Below are 18,537 nucleotides of genomic sequence, written 5' to 3' on the forward strand. Positions count from 1 at the left end.
TTAGCTGTTTCACCTTTGCCAATTGCAATGTATTTTTGAATCATGTAATTATCTTTTATAATATTGACAAGAGCAATAATGTTTAATGAATTGTGTAAGCATCTAGTTCTATAAATATATTGTTTAATAGTAATTATAATTTCATTATCTACTCTATTACTGGGAAGGTAATTTTCATGCAGAATGCCAAAAAGAAAAGATTTCTTATTCACTGAAAATGGGATCAAAAGAGCTTCTAATAATGTGTCAAAACTTTCCAATAATCTTTGTACTTCTTCACATTCCCACAGTAAATGAGTAATTGTCTCTGTTTCAGTGTTGCACAAAGCACAAAGAGGGGAGATAACCATTCTAATTTTAAACAGGAAAGAGTTAGTTGTGAGAATATGATGGATTACTCTGAACTGAAACCACTGTAATTTTGTATTTCTTGTAACAGCGAAAGGCATTTTGTAGATTTTACTCCATGTCAGATTGTCTATGTTGTCAAAAATTATGTTCCATTTCCTAGTGCCAGATGGTATAATATTTGATTTAATCATAAAAGAATAGAAAGTTTTTGACCCTTTACTTTCCCTTAGAATAAGTTGTAGATTTATTGGTATATATGGGTAGGAAATTTCTTGACCATGTGTATTGTATGTAGAAAAAAAACCCTTAATAGCAGATATTAGACCTCGATATTGTAAAAAATTTGTATTCACTTGGTATAGCTGGATAAATTCATTGTATGAGAAGAATAAACCTGCTTCAACATCTTTTATCAAATCATTTATAATCAAAATGCCTTTCTTGTAGTAGTTTTTATAAAATATCACTTTTCTGTCTACCTTGATTTTACTGTTGTACCAAATAGGAGCTAACAACACATTTCCCGGAAAGGTTTTTTCACAGTATTTTACACACAATAAATACCAGGTAGCAGTGTACAGTAAAAATGCCAAATTCTGAAAAATATGGCACATGCTTTAGATATGTAAACATTGCCAGTTAACCTTACATATAACCTGTAATAAAGTATATATATTTGAAATCTGTACAACATTTGCAATTTTAATAGAGCTCTGAAGGATAAGTAAACTGATATTTTCTGTGATTTTTAGAGCTGTGAATACCATGGTAACAGCTTAAAAAATTCTCAAAAATTGCAAAATATTATGATATTTGACCCAAAATGGCACAATTCTCTACACAATTTTTTTTCTGAAACCTATTTAAAATTAAATATCTCTATCCCAAAGACAGAATTAATCTTGTTTGGACATATGTTGTAAATTAAGTTTTTACGCTATCTTACCTTTTCTGTGGGCTTCCATTTTGCGCTGTAGGCCAAACTAAATTTCCTGTGTAAACACACGTTCGGAAAATCCGGATATTTAAAATCCGGAACCAATTTATTGATTTTTGTTTTGATAAATGTGAAGCCTGTATGTACTACTTCATACTGGATATACCAATTATAGTGTACATTTATTTTTTCATTTTTTATACATATCATAATACAGGAGTTATTTGCTTAACAAAAAAATTGCCCATGGCCAGGCTGTCTTACTGTGGTGTGCTACCTTATACATCACTTTTGTTAATTCTAATTTTATTAAAAAGCCCATGAATGTCTAGAATATGTTCCGACGAACAAAATGACATATCGGGTTACTGTGTATCTTTAATAGTCACCGAGTATTGCTGATTTCCCTGAGAGGTGTATTTTGACAACTTTTTCTCCCAATCCAGTAATAAGGGGAGGTAATTTTAAAGATGAAAACTCCCATAATTCTGTATATCTCTTGAATAAAGTTGTGTTTTGAGTTGAATGTGGTACTTTGAGTCTCTGTGCATGTAATCAAGCAAAAAATACTATACAACTATCAAATTTAGCCTTGTAATATGACGTCATAGTTACCATGACGTCATCAGTAACTATGACGTCATCAGATGGTATCTATGACGTCATAAATACTCAATGGTGTCATAATAAATAACCAAATTCCTTTCCAAACCTCAGCTTAGCAACACATGCAATATTCTAACTGATAAATCATGACATGACATCCAAGATTTCAAAATGTCATGCCTATGACATCACAGTCATCTGTTTCCACCCCGGTAATTCAGATATGTACCAATGATCATATGAAAGTGTCCGCTGATCCCATTTTATGCGGAAAATGCTATTTTTTCTGCTTTACCGAAGGAAGTGACAATAATTGACAATATTGTATCAACCGTACACTCCATCAATTGAAATTACATGCTTACCAATGTATAAATAAATTGAAAATAATGGTTTCACCAAATATTTCAAAAAATAACACTTACTGTAATAGTTTCCATGGATACGGGGTAATAAATCAGGTAAAACAAACCAGAATTCAGTCTATATGGTTTGTTAGATACCCAATAAGTTATTTTGGGTTTGTTATAAAACATAGAATATCTTTTCAATTTACACTGACTCATTAACATTATGCTTAATTAACCCACTCTTAAAATGGGTAAATATGCGAGTTACCTCCCTTGATTCCTCTAATATGACAAGCCTGATAATAAACAAGTTTTAAATTGTTTTTATGCATTTTTGAGCAATAATGAACTAAAATGAAGCTTAATCAAGCATAATTAAGCACAATTTCCAAAAAATAACATTTTTCAGCCCTTATAAGGTAGCAGTGTACAGTAAAAATGCCAAATTCTGAAAAATATGGCACATGCTTTAGATATGTAAACATTGCCAGTTAACCTTACATATAACCTCTAATAAAGTATATATATTTGAAATCTGTACAACATTTGCAATTTTAATAGAGCTCTGAAGGATAAGTAAACTGATATTTTCTGTGATTTTTAGAGCTGTGAATACCATGGTAACAGCTTAAAAAATTCTCAAAAATTGCAAAATATTATGATATTTGACCCAAAATGGCACAATTCTCTACACAATTTTTTTTCTGAAACCTATTTAAAATTAAATATCTCTATCCCAAAGACAGAATTAATCTTGTTTGGACATATGTTGTAAATTAAGTTTTTACGCTATCTTACCTTTTCTGTGGGCTTCCATTTTGCGCTGTAGGCCAAACTAAATTTCCTGTGTAAACACACGTTCGGAAAATCCGGATATTTAAAATCCGGAACCAATTTATTGATTTTTGTTTTGATAAATGTGAAGCCTGTATGTACTACTTCATACTGGATATACCAATTATAGTGTACATTTATTTTTTCATTTTTTATACATATCATAATACAGGAGTTATTTGCTTAACAAAAAAATTGCCCATGGCCAGGCTGTCTTACTGTGGTGTGCTACCCCAAGACTTAAAAACATCACTCCAAAACTTGTTATTACATTTCTCTTCACATACTTTAATATATTCTGGACCACAACTTGAAAGAAGATTTGTATCAATAAATGTCTTAAGTATTACCTGCCATTTCTCACTCTTCTGATAAAGTCTTCTAATCCAGGTTAGTTTGAGAGAGTTAATAAAATCATTAATGTTTATCATCTTCAATCCACCGTCAACAAAGTTTTGAATTATAACAACTCTTTTTACTTTGTCTGTTTTCCCATTCCATAAATATTCAAATAATATTGAATTGAGTTTGTTTACAAATTTAGTATCTGGGTTAGGTAATGATATAAAAAGATGGTTGAATTGAGATATAAGTAAAGATTTTATTACATTAATTTTTCCAATAGGTGTTAATGATCTTCTCTTCCAAACTTTTATCAGGGATTTTAATCGAGTTAGTTTTTTGTCAAAGTTTAGTTTTGGAATATGATGGAGATTTACACTGAATTCGATTCCTAACAGAGTGAATTTTTCCTTACCCCACTGTAAATTTAATTCAGGCAGAAAAGAATCTTCACTATACTTTTTGCTACCGATCCATATCACTTGAGTTTTACCAATATTCATTTTCAATCCGGAAATTTTTGCAAATCCATTTAGTTCTTTAACTGATTCCTTAAGTGATTTCTCAGATCCATCCAATATAAGGCAGGTGTCATCAGCATACTGTGATAATAAGATAGGGCAATTCTGAACATAAATACCTGTGATATTTTTATTATTTCGTAATTTCACAGCCAAAATCTCTGCACATAGTATAAACAGATAAGGCGCAATGGGATCCCCCTGTCGGCAGCCCCTTCCAATGATGAAGAAAGAAGATAGATTACCACCCTGATTAATTGCTGACTGGACGTTATTATGTAAAGTTTTAAACCAATTAACAATACTATTACCAAAACCAAAAAGGGACAATACTTTTTCAATAAATACCCAAGACACTGAATCAAATGCCTTTTTGAAATCAATCATCAGAAGCATGCCTGGAATATCATTTTCCTCAGTAAAATGCATAATATCATATATTAATCTTGTATTTACCCCTATGTAACGACCTGAAATAAAACCAGTTTGATCATCATTTATTAATTTATCGAGAACAGATTTTATCCTATTTGCAATAGTACCAGATGCTATTTTGTAAACAATATTCAATAGTGATATAGGTCTCCAATTTTTAATGAAATGCCTAGATTTGTCTGCTTTTGGAATACAGGTAATTATTCCCTGTCTTTGAGTTATAGAGAGTTGCCCTGAGTGATAGCCAAAATTAATTGATCTTACTATAAAATCACCCAATTTTCCCCAAAAACATTTAAAAAATTCTGTAGTAAATCCATCCGATCCTGGGCTTTTATTATTTTTCATTTTTTTCAAAGTATTCCCTGCCTCTGTGAGAGTAATTTCCCCTTCTAAACTATCTGACTCATCAAATGATAACCAAGGCATTTCATTATCATTGAGGTAATCAGCTAAGTTTACATGCTGCAAGTTTTCTTCTGTAACATTAGATTCCCGATAAAGATTTTTATAGAAAGCACAGACTTCTTCCAAAATATCCTCCTGCTTAGTTATGACAGTGTTATTATCAGTTTGTAATTTTGGTATAATTTTTGAAATAAAATTTCGATTCTCCAAATTAAAAAAATAACTAGTAGGTTTTTCCCCATATATATTTATTAGTATAATGTGTGAGGAATCTATTTCTACATCTAATGCTAAAAAATTTCCTGTTGTGTCTTTCTTTTCCTTGTGAACTTTAAACTCAAAGTTATTTTTAAAAAATATTGCTACACCACGTGAGTTTCCACGAAAAGATGAAAAATATGAGTCGTATCCCCATTCGTTTCTGATAATCTCTTCATTTTCCACAGTAAAATGAGTATCTTGTAAACAATAAATATTGTTATTAGTATCCCTGAAAAATGAAAAAACATCTTTACGTTTTTCTTTACTCGACAGTCCCTGCACATTAGCCGAAACAATACTCACACCCTCCACTTTTCCATTATTTCACTAGCAGCATAAAGTTCCACCAATTTCAGCCCGAGAAGAAATAAAGTTTGGCACGAAGAAGAAGTAGAGCGAAGGAAATGTAACATCAGTGAGAAAAAATAACAGAAGAAGTAAAACATATTACCGGTGGTCAGTGGGAATGTGACTCACTACAAACACACTACACGTACACTCTTAAGCAGGCGGTCAACAGATCACTCTCAATCTCTTGCTATATATATATCTGAAGAAAACTTTCAAGCACCGGAAACGTACATGTACATCATGTTCTTGCAAACGCTATCCCTATATAGGGTATAGCTGTGAAGCGTTTTATTGAGCCTGACTACAATCTTACCGGAAATATCTAACTAAACAAAAGAGGCCGTTAATTTTCGGAAATGGGCTAAATTATGTTTTATAATAAGATTAAACAGACATATTTCTAGATATGCATATGCCTTCCACTTCATTTTAATAATAATTATGATAATTTGATTATTACATTACTTCGAAGATTATTTAAACGGTTTAACATAGTACTAAGGCACACATTAGACGGAGAAGTTATTATACAAAGCCCAAACTCGAACAACATACATGTACATGTATTTACCCGGTGACTTCATGTGAAAAAAAAGATCTTTGGTTTATATTTTACATATGTCTGTTGAGTTATAAATTGAATCTTTCAAATCATAAAAAAAAAAAAAAAACGATTGCTAATTAAATTATTCGAGCAAACATATACATTGAACATTATACTCTGCAGAGACTACTATGTACATATATACAAAACGTATTATTTTCTAAAAAATTGTAGATGAATAGAGAAAAACGTATCTTTTATATCTCATCTATATAAATCGCTAACATATTCAATAATTCATATATTTCTTTGAGATAAATGCATTCTATCTATTTAGGATATCTGACAGTTAATTATATATATAATCTACACTGTAGATATTAGAAACAAGGGAGATAACTGGTTGATACCAAAATTGCATTGGACTGCCTTAAATGAAAATGTATTATAAAGCGAGATACATAATGATGTATGATAGGCATTCCATATAAAAATGTAAAATCAATAGGAGTACCAAAGGAAGAGAAAAGCATAAAAATGGTACAATCTAAGCAAACACGAGGACTTACAGTATCTACACAAAGATTTTTTTTTTATTATTACGAATAAGATACACATTGTACATGTAAATACGTAAAAAAATCGTCAAATAGGAAATCGTAATTCTTATTTGTTTGTGAGAAGGGACTTAAAGTATAAATGCATTTCTGGATTATAAGAGAAGTACTCTTAATCACAGTTTACGTCGGTCGACGGTATATATACCTGCATTGGCAATACAGTATATAAAAAGTATAATTTAAATCTTACCTTACAGTACATGTTTTTATGTACCAATAATATTAAACATCCCAAAAATCCATGTAATTACAACGAATTTTGCACAAAACATTTTCATTTCAACAAATAAAAGGTAACACCAACACTATTAAGATTGGTTCAGCTGACACCATGAAGGTGTATTCTGTCACTAGCTGAACTGGATGAATTATATACACACAGTCTAACGAAAGTTGGCATCGTTCTGGAGGAATTCCTCGGAGATAACGGCGTTGTGCAAAATTCTACGTTTCCGACCATCTTTAAGAACCGCGTAAAGTTTTCCATCCAGGCTGTATGTGTTCTGTACACACTCTAGTTTATAGGTTTCACTTAGTCTTTCCTGGTTAATTTTGGTAAGGTCCTCAAAAATCACAGTTCCTGTATTCCTTAGGATTTTTCTCGATCGAAGAACTGCTGCTTTTTTTGTTCTGTTGGTGAACTTGGCAATAACTGGTCTCGATTTGTTCACTCTATATCTCCCGAGTCGGTGGGCAATGTCAATGTCACTAGGTTCCAATGGCACCTTCAGCTTCTGAGAAATTAACTCCACCACTTTCTCAACACACTCCTCTGCCGTCTCTCGTTCCTTGGTATCAGGAATTCCAATAATCCTTATAGAGTTCTTACGGCCGTGCTGTTCCAGGTCGTTGTGTTTCGCCTCGAGTTCACAGTTTTTCTGTTCTATTGTCCCGACCTGATCCTCAAGAAAACTAACTCTCTCCCTAAGGCTTTCGTTCTCCGTCTCTAGAGTGTATTTACGTCTGTCCAGCTTCTCTATCAAGAGACTATTTTCCTGCTTGATATCTCTTTTCAAGCCCTGTAACTTAGTTGCTAAGAAGTCTCTGGTAACCATCGAAGAAAGCATTCTGTGTATATCTTCAATCTTTTCTTCGGTAGATTTTCTCTGAGGATGCGCGTCAAAACCAGCATCACTTGTTCTAAGGCTCTGGTTCCTGGTTTTGGCACCACCTAATGATCCTGTTGCAGGCATGGCGACGTACAATTAATGTCAAATATATATATCCAAGTATAAATGGTATACACGTACGGACAGTTCTATACTAGTATGTAGTGGTGAGTAGTGGTCACTATAACTAGCTCACACCATGTCCGAAGTAAACATGCTCGAAAAGTTCACTAAAGCACTGAATTTTTCATAGAAAAATGTCTTCCGGATTTTAAGAACACATTCTAAACCTCCATGACGAGTTTCGTGTGAAACTATCGACGAAAAAGCAGTATAAAAGTGAAACTTTCTCGGAACTCAGAAAACACCGATCTACGACGTTGGATCACGTGACCACCCTCTTGCAACAATTCTTATATCATAAGGAGCTCGAGATGGCCAGTTCAACAAATCATTTGTAGTCAATCAGCTATAGACATCTTAAGGGTTAAAACCACTGGGATTATTTAATCAATTAATCAATATAACATTAGCATATATTTAAATACCAGCAGTGAAAAATCTCCACAAATGAAAATTTCCAAGAACCAACATGCAATAAGCACATATATATAGTAGTACATCTATCAGTACTATAAGGTTTCAGGGGGATATCTATTGAAATATGAAATTCTCTCAAAAAGCATAAATTTACATCTCAAAGAAGAGGAGCAAATCACTGATGCCAGGTTTCTGTATAGTAAATTTTGCTTTCATCTATATACACCTGGACATTTGGTATTGAATAAGTTGTCAACATAATAGCTAAAATAAAAATTTGTTTATTATTCTACTCACCAGTACAAGGTCAGGTCATCCAGTTGACCCTTAGCTTAAACCATTTCACAAGTTAAATCACTATTTCTCAGAAATATGCAGGGTCAAAACATATATACGTCCCTTTTAACTGAATCCAATAGTCAAATGTCTTCTGGGGAGTCAAAAAACATCTACTCTCGTTAGGGCCTACTGGAAACCCTGTGATTGTCTACGATGTATAATGATAAGCCAAGATAACTCAAACTTACTTTGTTTATCACAGACAAAACAAAAGCTTGACATGTCAACTTAAATCTCCCTGCAAATCCTGATTAACTGTATGTCACACGTATAACTGTTTACAGTACACTAACACAGCTAGGCTAACTGTATATCACACGTATTGTATACTTATTGTTTGTATAAGACGAAGTCAAGTCATAACTTTTATTAATTTATGCATGAAACTGTCTCTTCTATAAGTTGTTTTTGTTTACATTATAGATTCTATCTTCTCCTGTAAACATGTATATGGATTCACGGGCGCATAAACAGTCGGTCACTCTGGTCAAGAAGTCCAGTTTAAGATTCTAAAATCTTAATTTCTGTTTAAAGGTGTACTTGTGTTACTGTTTATCAATTGATAAGAGTTGAACCTGTGTTCAACATATTTTACAAGTTCAATAACAAATATTAAAAGAGCTTTTATATGAAGCCATCAAGAGAATTAATATTGCTTTAGATGATAGATAGAAACCCACAGCAAGGGCAAACCATGGCCAATGTCAACTAACGTAACAGATTAGTTATCTGTGCATTTAGCCCTCATGTTCTACCAGTACGTGACAGTGCAGGTCTGAAATTCACATTCGAATATACTAATGATGACAGATTTGACATTATAAATTGTCAGGGTATAATTGATCATGGCTACGAAAGCACTTATAAGAGACATGTGCCTTATCTTAAGTAATATATAGCATTGCCAATAAGACCAGTAGGAGATCCAGTAGACAGCGAAGGGAAGTTTAGTCACCAATAAATGATCAGATGACAGGCTGCCATGTTTGATACTTTGGAGACCACTGAAGTATAAAATAATTGACATCAACGCTTATAATTAATTTTTGAAATTGATTTTTAATTTTATGTACAATTGAACTGATCTTATAAGGGATTCTTTTTCACAAATCAATATGCAGTTTCAAAGGCTGTATTGTGACGGCATATAATTTTGACCATTTTCGGATTTTTTTCATAGAGGTATGAAAACAACATCTCAACCAATCAGAAAGCTGCATTCTGCATACAAACACTGGACAATCAATTATGTAAGCAATGATGTGATTTTTTTTAGTTTCATTGGGGTTCCTGGGCAATGGTTAACCATGGTCTACGGTGTTGAATTTGACAGGGGTATGAAAAAAAAATTGGTTGCAAACTGTATGAATCTGCTACCCCGATGAAACTAAAAAAATAATTTACATCAACACAACACACACTTATCATTAGTTTTTGAAATTGAATTCAAAATTAAAACATGTTCTATGTACAATTTAACTGATCTTATAAGGGATTCTTTTACACAAATCACAAAACAATGTCAATGCGGGCATTGCAATTGTGAAGTCACATTTTTTGCGCCTTTTTTTTGTTTAAAAAAGAAATCATCTGTTTTAGATTTATCTGAGGATAAATACAGTATTAAACTTTTACACTAAGGGAGGGGGCTTATTTGAGGATGAATACAGTATTAAACCTTTACACTAAGGGAGGGGGCTTATCTGAGGATAAATACAGTATTAAACTTTTACACTAAGGGAGGGGGCTTATTTGAGGATGAATACAGTATTAAACTTTTACACTAAGGGAGGGGGCTTATTTGAGGATACATACAGTATTAAACTTTTACACTAAGGGAGGGGGCTTATTTGAGGATGAATACAGTATTAAACTTTTACACTAAGGGAGGGGGCTTATTTGAGGATACATACAGTTGTTCCTTATCGGTTTACAGTCATTATGACACCTACATACAGTGTTCTGTTGGGGTAATAACTGTTACACTCACTTGTATCAATATGTATATAGATTAACAATCAAATGTAAAATATAGGTCAGGTACATAAAATAACAATAAAGGTCGAACAGGAACCTGAACCCCTGATATTACGTGACCAATTCTATCACTGATCCGTATATATACCAAATGCTGTAATTGATTATATTTACATTCATGAAAGTGTATTCCAATTTAGTAGCCGTACCACCAATTCCAGGATAAATATGTATCACCTACATTTTCTAATTCAATATTATCACTATATACTGTATTTGACCTAATATGGGCGCCTGCCCCAATAAGGGCGCCCCTACCTTTTTTCAAGGAAATAAATCTTTGACTGAGTGTCAAAATGGTGTTCAAAAGTAATAATTCATGTGAAAAGTTTTGCTACTTTATGTGTTCAATTTTCTTCAGCCAATTAAGTAACTGGAACATAAGTTAACTTACCATCTTTATTTCAAGATAACGTAAAAGACTTCATTCTTGTTGATAAATAACTTTTATTGAAATTGTTCAAAACAGAAATCTAGTAAAAGACATTGTAAATCAATTATTAGGTCAAAGAAAACGATGTCTGATATGATCTGGGAAATCACCTGTGTCTATAAATAGAACACAAAAGAGTTCCATTGAACGTTCTCTGGTCTAAAGATCAGCTGGCATGGTTTACAAGTTTACAGGAATATTCAAGTGATGTTTAAGCTTAATATTATATTATAATGAATAGATATCTTCATCTGGAATATTTTGATGACTGAATATTTTACCGTTTCCACAGCCTTGGGTATTCTGCTATAAGGTATAGTCTGTTTCATAAAACTTCAGAATAACTAATCTTAATAAGGGTGCCCCCACCTGTCAATTACCCGCGCCGTGCACCCTTATTAGGTCAAATACGGTATCTGTCACTATACATTTATCTTAAATTAGCTGGAAATGTTTGTGAATAAAATTGGGGCCGCGGTGGCCGAGTGGTTAAGGTGTCCCGACACTTTATCACTAGCCCTCCACCACTGGGTTGCGAGTTCGAAACCTACGTGGGGCAGTTGCCAGGTACTGACCGTAGGCCGGTGGTTTTTCTCCAGGTACTCAGGCTTTCCTCCACCTCCAAAACCTGGCACGTCCTTAACCCTTTCAACCCTAAGAAACTTTAGTGGACTCTGCCATATTCTTTCATAAGTTGAAGTCCATTATGGTCAGTAGGGGTGAAAGGGTTAAATGACCCTGGCTGTTAATAGGACATTAAACAAAAACAAACAAACAAAATTGTGAATAAAAGGGAGATAAATACTGTTCCGAATATTCGAATACCATTCCACTTAGGCACTATTCAATATTCAGGATTTGGTATTCATTCATAAACGTTCAAACATTCCTTTCGGCTCTATCTGTCAGCCACTGGGGCATTAGCATTAGCAAGTCTAGCTAATTCAAACAGTCAAATCGGACAAACGAGGATATTGGGTTACTGTGAATGTAAACTGTGACTGGTGAGGTCAAACATGACATTCCTTTTACCAGATCGAAAAAAAAATGCTCATTTAAGCATTGAACAGCTTTCAGTTGGCATTCATAGTCAATATGAATGTCAACTGGACAGAGGCAAATTCCATGAAGCGTGCTACCAACTGAAAGCCGTTCAATGCTTATATTTACCATCTGCGATTTTTTATTTGTCGTGCGATTTTGTTTTGAAATTCATACACAGTTGGCAGTTCATAAGCTGGTGAACTCACAACTGAATTGGTAGGGTTATATAGTGGCAGTGCCATACAATGGTAAATATAGATGAATATCTTAGTGACATTCTTATATCTTTTGTGCTTTTTTTCTCAATTTCCTTCAACTGTAGCAGATTTGTAATTCTTCATCAGTATCCACATAGATAGGCCAACTATTTTGTTACAAACTGCAGCCAGCCTATTTTGTACAGTCGTAGTGAAAATTGTATTCTCTTTCAGCTCATAATATTGGCAGCATTTTCTGCTGTATAGGATTATTTTCTAAACTGATAACAATTTGTAACGTCATTTTGATCTTATTTTCTTCTTTGTCCATAGTACAAAAATTAGAGTCACCAAAAATGTTCGCAAATAAAACACTGATTTCTCAGAAAATAGAAAATGATACCAATATTATAGGTTGATTTTCATTAATTAAGTGTCCATTATCTTTTGTACCAGTCACTTGAAAGATTAAAACCGGGAAAATTCAAAGAAAACAAATGAAAATGCATGAAATAACAACGAAAAATGACAAAAATTGACATTTTTTGGCACATAAATGTGTACACATATATGCATCTTACTGATGCAGATTAATGCCGGATACGATTTGTATACATATGTAAGTGCTTGTAGCATGATTATTTTTGTAAAGAAAATAATTTGTTTGGTGGAAGCAATTGAGATGTGTGGTGTCATGAAATAGTGAAATTTCCTATCTCACCAATTAAGTGTTGTGATAAACGCATGCATTTATTTACCTAAAATTGCAATTCAACGACTTAATTCAACCAACTCACCAGAAAAGGGTGTCCTTTGACAAAAAAGTAATTTTGTTTCACCAACTAGCTATTGATTGTGTGTTGTCACCTTTTCCGTGGGCACATATCTCAATCAGGTATGATGTGTATTGTACACTAAATCTGTGTAAAGTCTAGATCAGAGTACTCCAACAATAGATACTGGTTATAACAAATAATCAAAGGCCTGAAGGGCCTGAGGGTCGACTCTTTCAGATTGGGAAATATTATGTTCCATACATCATCGAAGTATACATAATACACAAGATATATGTGTTTCCAATTAGGAAGCGAAAGTTGTAATAGTTTTTTTTTTAATTTCCACTCTCAAAATCCAAGATGGCTACCTTGCGGCCATGTCTTTTTTCAGATCAGTCTCGAATGTAATATGCATAACTATGCATGTTATAGACAAAGGGGAACCTGCAATGAAATTTGAGAAAGATCCCTCCAGTCATTTCCAAGAAACAGCGATAACAAGAATTGTTTAACGACGGACGGCAGGTGATTTGAATAGCACCCAATCTATCAGATGGTGGGCTTATTATAAAAAGAAACTGCAGAATGAAATAATTGCAGCAGGTTGGACAAACGACGGTTGCTGCACCAGAGCAGCAGATGCTCACTCGATCTTCAAGTAGGAAAATAGTTCGCGATCTTGTTAAATATTATGTCGAGCAAAATAATGTGTTTAGTTCCAGTAACATTTCCACTGACAAGTTTTAACACCGTCAAACCATAATTGCTAAACAACGATCTAAAACATTTGAGAAAAACCCACCTGAAGTTTGGACAGATCGATCGTCACAATCTTGTGATTCATGATTATTAGTCAAGGCTACTCGTGCGTTTGAATGTATAACATAATTTATATCGATGGTGAATGGCAATATGTATGGTGCTATTCCGCTTGATTATTTTACTAGAGTGTAGAAATAGAAACACTTCTAAATTCTATATGACATAACATTTAATAAGTTTAACGTTACGCACAGAAAGACATCGCGTGCTTGTGTGAGGTGGAGGGGGGAAATGGGAAGAGCCGGCCGGATATTATTGCACTAGCCTAGGCCTACCACTTACTCGCATTTAAAAATAAATATCACTTGCCATTTGAAACAAAACACATCATCATTGTTTGCGTATGATGTGCTATTCTCGTTATCAGTGAAATACGACCCAGGACCTCGCCCAAATGACGCGGTTACAATTTTCACACCGCCATGTTCTACTGTATAGGACTATGTGCTTTCAGCTCAAAACAACCTGATCGAGTAGCATCCACACACAGCCACTGCATGCAGTCGATACTAACGTCTTAAACATATTCATTCGCGTACCTCAGGTGAAAATGTCCGGAGTGATTAGTTATTATTTCATTAAGCGTTTCGGGCCTGTCACAATACATAAACTTAAAAAATGTCATTGATTTAAAACATTATCACATTCGATCTTCATTAAAAAAAGATGTGAAAAAATACTTGTACGTGATAAACAAATGTGATAGTAAACGGATTATATCTATATAGAGTAGGCCGAAGGAATCTGGAGCAGCTGTGAGAGGTCTCGAGTGCGATGTAAACATTCGTGTGATCACAATGGGTACGACTCCCTGAAGGGAGTCAACCCAAAAAATCATTTCTAAGGACAATAAAAGACTTTCTACGCTTGTTTGGATTTGGCAGAGAAACATCAATAACACATCACAACTGGCAAATTCCTCCACATGTCCGAAATAAATGTACAGATAGGTTAAGTAAGACTTCTAACTACAATATTATCCGAGGTCAAATTGCTTTGTTGTAATTTAGTCAACACAGCTGATCAACAGATCAATGGCCAATTTAAAGTGAATCCTCGTCAAAGGGCAAACATGCGCCTCACACGTTAAGACAACATCGATAAACCAATGAATAAACAGGGGTTAGCTAATTGTCAGTTCACACCCAGCAGTGAGACTCTAAGATATTGAGTAGAATTGATTTGTCCCGAAAACATACGTCACAGCTTCTGCAGCTCAATTCAACACCTTGTTTCCTATTTGTGTCGTGCCTGAGACGTTGACTCGAGTTGTTAATACTGTGATGTGGTCGTTCTAACGTGTCGACTTACCTTGGGTCGCGATCGTCATAATTCCTCAGTAATATGAGGTCAACACCTCCCTTGTTTATCTTTAACGGCCTACTCTCAGTTCGATGATAGCGATTCTATTTCCCTCAAGGGTCAAGGACGGCTATCACTAATTGACAAGGCGGATATAAAATATCCGGAAATGCATGCAACAGGTGGTTTGAAATAATGAATGACTGGATAGATATTTACAAATGATTTGATATGCATTAAACACATAACATTTTATTGACCACATATGTCCAATTTATTGGGCATATATTTAATATATAGTTATATTTTTTTAAAGCTAAGACATTATATATCTACTTCTTGAACTCCTTGATTTTCAGATTCTTTTAATTCCTGGTAACTGGCTACAGTTGTTTCTCCATCCATACTTTTTCCGCTTCTCATTGTACTTCCCAATATTTAGTTTTCACTTCATACACGGTTAAATCATGAGGGCTTGACAAGTTCCTATGATATTCACAATGAAGATCACTTATTATTGATCTAAGAATTGGACCATATGGTTATATATATATTTTTTAATTCTGGGTCATAGGAGCTTGCCAAGCCCCTGCGGGAAAAAATATATTAGTTCTCTTAACCTTACACTTTTTTAAGTGTTTTTTTCTGTTTTTTGTTTTGTTTTTTGTTGTTGTATTTTTAGATACTGCGCAAATAAAATTTATTTATTTATTAAATTATTTTACATTGCACATATAAGTATAAAATGTAATAATTTACACCAACAACAGTGTAACCCGGGGAGTTCTTTAGTCGTGTGTAGAAGATAATATCAGAGACCTATATACTAATTAGTATATAGGTCTCTGATAATATACAGTCGCACCGATGATGGTAGATTATTACAGAGATGAATGGTACAAGCACGGATCCATGCTCGTGATACGTGGAAAGAAATTTACAAATACCGACCAGTATCAAATTTTCGTAATTAAATCAATTTATTTATTCAAAACAGACCCAATGGTACGATAAACATGTGATTATTACAGAATTGATAATAATGACATAAAAATAATAATAAAACTTCACACATAAGAAAAGGGAAGCATGCATCGCAGATTGTTTTAATATTTACATTAATCCAAGCATTTGTACACTATTGGCCAACATACAGGTCGGATCCGGGTGTTCGGTTTTGAAAGTACAATGTAGACGGGTTTTTTTTTATACCGGGAAATTGTTATCAGAAAGTGTTGTTGGTTTTCTCTCAAATGTCTTTGAAAATGTCGCATTTAAAAAAACAGGTGAATCTGCTCAGTCTCTCCCAACCATTCGAAGATGTCAACAATATCATTAGATATAGACCATATAAACGGAATAAACTTTTACCTCCGTCCTACATGTACCCCACCCCCACCCCCACCCCAATAAGTGTAAGAATTTCTCGGAATTTTAGCTACAATTTCAAAAATGCGCTATCCAAGTCTTTTGACAACTCAAGTTTTTTTCACTGAATTTTATCAATTTGTCAAGGAAATTTTATATACGAACCCACAGGGGCTTGGCACGATTTTCCAAATGATGGTCCATAAATATGGACCATCATCTGGAAAATCGTGCCAAGCCCCTGTGTACGAACCCATCTATAATCTATACATGTTTTTTTTTTTATAAATTGTATCAATTATTGTCGTCGTCGTCCATTCGACAAACGAGCAATCCTAACTCAAGTCAAGAGGAAATTATTTTTTTTCGTCAATATTCGATCTTTTACATCACAGTGCATGATCTGAAATAACACGCCGATATATATATCCTCCTGGACATGACTGCCGACTTTTTATAGACAATTTTCCCCTCAAATTACCTGTTTAAGACCGCCATCCTCAGGAGGCTTGCCACACCCCTTTTTGCCTCACTAGGTATGGATTCCGAAATATAACTACCATGGCCCAGAAAACTTCAAAATCGGTGCACAATTAATGAGTTATACGCTGTTATTTGGTGAAATGACTGACGATTTATTTTTGTAAACGTCCACAAAACCTAGAAATGTTCGGGTGGAAGAAATTACGATAAACGGCACGTCAAAGTTAACGTTTCTATAAAAGTGAACGATTTCGTCCATCAGTAGACGGTACGATGTGACTATCGTGTTCGGCCTCCTCCCTAGTATCCTCATTTAGTCTTTATTTCCTTTGACATATGTATCCTTCTTTAAGAGTTATCTAGTATATGGTCTCCAAGGAAATACATTTAAACTTTATTTATTTTACATTAATTTCTGTTATTTTACATCGCTAAACATGCCTGTATATTACATGCATGTGTACATTTCTATTTTAGTATCATTATTTTCATTTGTTATTTCATATACAATGTATATATATATGAGTCGGTTGTAAAAGCCTGAACGGCTTGTGTTGTCATGTTTAATATATGTACCGACTTTAGATAAAGTTTTGACTTGAGTTGCGAAACAAGTTACATCAACTTCTATCAATCGACTGACCTCTGTCTCTAGAATATTAAATTAAATAGTATGTCCAATTCAAACTAAGGGGAGATAATGTAGCATTATAATTCAGCTTACTGGGGTAGTGGTTGTCAGTCTACTGACAGGCGACAAGATCAAACTTCACAACACTAGTTCATCACAAATAGGGTTTGATAAGATTTAATCAGCATATTTGACAATCTAAATACTATAAATATATGACAATCGTGTGTCACATTCAATATGTCAACTTTACACAAATAACGTTAACGAATTAATGACAAAAGCTTTATTAGCTTTTATTACTGTTTTCAGTGGATTTTCTTCAATAGAACTTTAGTATCGTATTAAATATTTTAAACTACTTACAATACCCAAAACTATAGAACGCCAAATTAACACATATTCAATTATTTGAACCTATCTTCAATTATTTGAAGATAGGTTCAATTCAATTAAAGATGGGTTTAATTCAATTAGAGATAGGTTCACTTCAGTCAGAGATAGGTTTTATTCAATTGAAGATAGGTTCAATTCAATTGTACCTATCTTTAAATAATTAAAGATAGGTACAAATAATTGAACCTATCTTCAAATAATTGAATATGTTAATTTGGCGTTCCATGCAAAACTACTTACAATACCCAGTTTAGAACTAAGCATCTATCAAATAAAAAAAACATCATTCGGTCGGGAATTTATCACCTTAGAGACTATATTTTATACCTCCGATAACCTGGACAGGGAACGAATTACCATTATAGCCGCGGTGTAATTGTGTATTCAATGGTTTGTTTGGGGATTTTTTGGTTTTGTTTGCTTGTTTTTATTTTATTTATTTTTTTCGAAATATCAGAGACATATATAGTCTCTGGAAATATATATAGGTAAATGGTATA

General features: G+C 33.7%; 1 protein-coding gene across 3 annotated transcripts in view; it reads right to left on the reverse strand.

The window, feature by feature from the left end:
* The window catches only part of LOC117315717, a 70,810-nt gene extending 55,532 nt beyond the window's left edge, over positions 1–15,278 (reverse strand). For all 3 annotated transcript variants that reach the window (XR_004529750.1, XM_033870070.1, XM_033870069.1), the window contains exon 1: positions 15,169–15,278. The gene's annotated coding sequence lies outside the window, so the exon portion shown is untranslated. The remainder of the gene's footprint in view (positions 1–15,168) is intronic.
* Positions 15,279–18,537: the final 3,259 nt, after the last annotated feature.

Source organism: Pecten maximus, chromosome 17 (genome assembly GCF_902652985.1).
Source record: "Pecten maximus chromosome 17, xPecMax1.1, whole genome shotgun sequence".
Lineage (NCBI taxonomy): Eukaryota > Metazoa > Mollusca > Bivalvia > Pectinida > Pectinidae > Pecten > Pecten maximus.